The following is a 4941-nucleotide window of genomic DNA, read 5'->3' as shown; positions in this document are numbered from 1 at the left end:
TTTTAGACAGAATCTCACTAAGTAGCTAAATTGCCCAGGCTGGGCTCAAACTTGCAATCTTCCTGCATCATCCTCCCAGAGTGCTGGGATTACAAGCCTGTGCCTAGATGATGTATTTTAACCTCTGTTTCATATATATATGTCTTTGTCACTCTGTGCTACGTAATTTTTTTTCCGGTACTAGGGATGGAACTCAGGATCTTGCACTTGCCAAGCAGGCGGGGTGCTACTGAGCTAAATCCCCGACCCTCTGTGCTACATAATTTGAAGAATGGAGTTCTGATGTGAGTTCTAGTTCTCTTGTTCTCTCTTCAACTATGTCTAATCTACTGAGCTTTTATTTTCATTTTGGGATTTACATTTGTTGTGTTTTTCATCTCTAGACGTTTCATCTATCATTTTATGTTTTCAGGTCACATTTTCACTCCTGATATTGTCTTGTTGCTTGCTTATATTTGTGATTGCATATTGTATTTGTTTAAACATTTCCAAGTGAATAGTCTGATTTAAACAGTTCCATTATCTAAAGTTTTGCAGGTCTGAATCTTTTGTTTGTGGCTGAAGCACACTATATTTCCCAAAGATGGCCACAAGATTTGCTCATTTTTTTTTTTTTTTAGACAGGGTCTCAAGTGTAGCCCTGATTGGCCTTGAATTTGCTACATAGTATAGGCTGGCCTTGAACTTTGGGTGATTCCCCTGCCTTGCCAGTGCTGGGATGACAGATGTGAGCCACCACAGGTCAAGATTTGCTTTTTCTACAGTGTGACTTGAGAGTGTCTCTTCAGAGATAGGATCTATGTTCCCTCCCTTTGAATTTGGCAGGTTTATGACAATGGTGAAAGTGACACTGTGGGACTACCAAGGTGAGGTCATAAAAGGCAAAGCAACTTCTTCCTTATTGCCTGGATGTTCCTGCTAAGAGCTCTTTTACCATGGTGGAAAGAGGCTTAAGCATGCTACAGAAATGAACTGAGGCTCCCAGCCCTAACTGAGCACTGGGACAACAGCCACTCCCAAGTTGTCAGACCTTCCCCTGTTCATACCACATGGAGCACAAACAAGTTCTTGGTGAGCACTGCCCAAATGGCCATTCTGTGAACAACAACAACAGCAGCAGCAACAAAATGATTACTGTTGTTAAGCCACCGAGTTCTGGGGTGGTTTCTATTGCGGGAATTGCTTCTGCTGGCTTTCGCTCATGGTGGCTGACTGTCTTGTGCATTTGATGATTTTTGAGTATGAGCTTATTGCTTGTTCCTGGTCAGTGGAAGTCCTGCAAATTTAAGTCAAAGAAGCCTTCCTGCAGAGAGCATTTGCTTCCGGTTCTGGTGGTAACTATGGGGTACCACCAATCCGGGGCTATCTCAGACCCTCCCAGGCTCTTGGCCTGATTTAGAAGTACCACATCTGAATCCCTTACCTCCTGAATAGCCCAGGAGTTAGCATCTCAGTAGCAGTGCTATTAGCAGCCACTCTTGGGGCAACACTGTTCCCTGCTCTGTCCCTTGTTGACTCGTGAGGTTTTTTTTTTGTTTGTTTGTTTTGTTTTTGTACCAGGGATCAAAGTCAGGAACTTGCAGTTTCGAGGCAGGCACAGTGCCACTGAGTTAAATCCCTGGCCTAACTCATGAGTTTTTGATGGGGTCATTCTTGTAGTCTCTGCTGCCTTTTGTGAGATCAGCTACGACTGAAGAAATCACTGTACTTGTATTGATACAAGAAAGAATCTCCAAATCTCTTGTCCAGCAAATGCTAAAGATACCTATTAAATCATTTCATTTATTCAACAAGAATTAAATCAGCTGGGCATGGTGGTGCAAACCTGTAATCCCAGTGCTTGGGAGGCTGAGGCAGGAGACTTGCCCTGAGTTCAAGGCCAACCTGGGGTACATAGCAAGTTCAAGGCCAGCCTGAACTACAGTACATAGCCATACTACCCTGAACCCACCCGATCTTATCTGAAGTACAGTACATAGCAAGACCCTGCTTCAAAAAAAAGGCAATAAAAAGTTAAGTCTTGTGCTAGCCAGGCATGGTGGTGCATGTCTGCAATCCCATCCCTCTGAGAGGCTGAGGCAGGAAGATTGCAAGTTTGAGCTCAGCTTTAGCAATGTAGCCACTTAACAAGATATTATCTTAAGAACTGAAAATTAAAAGGGCTGGAAGTGTAGCTTAGTATGAAGGCCCTGGGTTCAAGTTCCACTGCTGGGGAAAAAAATAAAGTCCTGTGCTAAATAGTGGGACTAAATTAATGACAAAAATTAATATGACCCTCATGAGGCCCACACTCTAGTGAGGGAGAAGAGATTGAGTGGTTACTGAAAGATAATGAATTGACAAGAGCTACAAAGGTGGTATAAGAGTGTGCATTGGTCAAACTGGCCCTCATCTGGGAGGGGCTGATCAGGGTAGGTCTCTCTGGAGGTCTTAAATCCTGAGACCTGAAGACAGATGGGGTTAACTAGGCAAATAAGGAGGGGGAGAGTTTGAGGGAATAGCAGTGCAAGATCCTAAAGCAGGTGGCTTGGCTTGCAGAAGGGATAGTGGGGAGTAAAGACAGACATAGAATTCGAGTTTGAGAAGCACAGAAGGCAATTTGTGCCCCCCATCCCCCATGCCTGGGTGAGCACTTGAATTGCCTGTGACTAACTAATCACTGGGGGGAGCCAAACATCAGGAGTTTCAAAGCCCAAGTGTTGAAAATAATACAAATGTCTTTGAACAGATGAACGAATAAACAAACAGATCTACAACCATCAGACAAGGGAGACAAAAGGAGGGAACTATTGATACATGCAACAAATTAGATGCATCTCAGACATCATATGGAGTGGAAGAAGCCAGCTTCCAAGGCCACATGCAGTATGATTCCACGTATTTGACATTCTCAGTGGGAAAAAATCAGTGGTTTTAGGGGTTAAGGGAGGGATGAGTGTGATTATAAAAGGTGTTTCTTGGTCTGATGGAACTGTTTTTATTCTGATTGAAATGAGAGATTTAGCAAATCTATACCCATGTTAAAATTCACAGAAATGTACACCAAAGGAAAAAGGCTATTTTTACTACATGATCATTTGAAAAAATAAAATAACAAGACAGAGCTCAAGCGATCACTCCCCAAGTGAGCTTGTGGTGCAGTCAAGGGAAGACACGATGCCAAGCCTTGCAGAGCATTTGAAGGAATTTTTGTCTTCAAACAGTGGGGAGTAGGGAGGGGGTTCCCCTGAGATGGGTGCTCTGCTAGCCTAGTCAAGCACTGAGGCTTAGACAGGAAGTGGGGCATTGTTGGTCTGAAGGTGTCAAAGGGCTGGGACATCACTCTTTGTTTCTTTCATTCACTCAACAAGTAATTATTCAGGACCTACTATGTCCTGCCTGTATCTGGGGACTGTAGCTTTTAGGAATAAATCTAAGCAATAACACTAGAAAAGCAGAATTTAGAGATTACAAGGAGAAATCTGGGGGAGGCCAGAAGTGGGTGTTTCTGATCCCCTTACTTGGCCAGAATCTCTGTGCTTGATTCCCTAGAACCTGGAATTCTCATGAGAATGATTTTGGGATTAGGGTGAAGGAACAGTGCCCCTCAAATGCTGTACTGGACAAACATCTCCATGCCTATCACCTTTGGATCTTGGAGTTTCCATGAAGAATGTAAGTGATTTGTAAGGGCCCATTCACATGGCCTCCTGCTTATCCCTGGCTCAACCTCCTACTTGACCATCCTGGCTCTGCCTCAATTTTCTCCCTAGACTGTCAGTCTCAGTCTCCCTCTCCGATCTACTCTATACTTAGTAGCCACAGGGATCTTTCTAAAGCCTAAATCTGAGACTCTCTGCCTAGAATCCTCCATGGCTCCCTAGTGTCCTCAAGGTAAAATCAACACTTCATAATGAGTATTTAATGTCCCTCAGAAAACCCTGAAGGTCTGTTTTGCTTCTGTCTTCTTTCTGTATCTCCCAAAGTTCCCCAAGCCCACAATGGTGACTCTGTGAGGACTTTGACCCTAGCCCCTCCTCTTCTGCTGGAGTTGGTCTCATCAGAGCTGTCCAGGATCCTGGAAAGCCCAATAACATGGTGGCTTAGGAGACCAGGCCTGGGAATTCTGAAGGTGACCCAGAGGATACCAGTGCAGATTGACCAAACAAATTATAGCTCTAGACCAACAGTTTGGTTGACGGGCATTACAGAGGATAAAGCAGCACATTGCATAACATCACAAGGACACAATCAGGCAAATTTGGGACATTCTTCATGGCAGGGACCTGGGGAAGGGATGGTGGATAAAAATGATTAAGATGCAATTTGTATATGTACCAGTTCCTGAAGATGAATTATTATGTATCACAAACATATACTAATAAAAATAGCTTAAAAAGCAAACATAATTTTTAAGCAGTGACAAAGTTTGAGAAAGTAAAAGTGCAAACATAACTTCTAAATAAGTCAGGAGGATTTTTAAAAAAAAGATTAAAGAAATATAACAACCAAATGCAAAACAAGAATCTGAATTGACTCTGATTTTTAAAACCCAGCTATTTGAGCTGTGGGTGGAGCTCAGTGGTACAGTGTGTGCTTAGCATGTGTGAGGCCCTCGGGCTCCATCCCCAGTGTGTGCACACACACCAAAGCAACTTCAGAGAAAAGTAAGGAAATTTGAACATGGGTAAGGTAATAAGGTACTAAGGAATTATTAATATTGTCTTGGTGTTGTAGGCATGAAGAAGAATGTTCTCACTTTTTTGTTTGTTTGTTTTGTTTTTGAGATGAGGTCTTGTTGTGTTGTCCAAGCTGACCTCGTGATCCTCCTGCTTCAGCCTCTGGACTCCACTGGGAGAGGACTACTAGAAGTTTGCTCTGGCGTCTCCTGAACCCTCGCCTCCTCTTCCTTTGCTAGTTTGAATCTGTATCCTTCACTGTAATAAACCATGATCATGAATA

At 43.2% G+C, this 4941-nt stretch overlaps 1 long non-coding RNA gene across 2 annotated transcripts; it reads left to right on the top strand.

Annotated features, from left to right (window-relative positions):
- The first annotated feature begins 887 nt into the window (after positions 1-887).
- Positions 888-4941, top strand: LOC101704858 (uncharacterized). 2 transcript variants are annotated; one of them, XR_001184352.3, is made up of 4 exons: positions 888-1071; positions 2729-2865; positions 3532-3654; positions 4717-4941. It is a non-coding gene; the product is annotated as an uncharacterized LOC101704858 (long non-coding RNA). The 2 variants fall into 2 exon arrangements; XR_205839.3 differs by having other exon boundaries at positions 889-1071; positions 4767-4941.

The sequence above is a fragment of the Heterocephalus glaber genome, unplaced genomic scaffold (assembly GCF_053883595.1).
Source record: "Heterocephalus glaber isolate CG9 unplaced genomic scaffold, H.glaber_assembly_v1.0 deba00001561, whole genome shotgun sequence".
Lineage (NCBI taxonomy): Eukaryota > Metazoa > Chordata > Mammalia > Rodentia > Bathyergidae > Heterocephalus > Heterocephalus glaber.
Note: the sequence above shows the minus strand (reverse complement) of the source record. Positions and strands in the feature narration are given on the sequence as shown.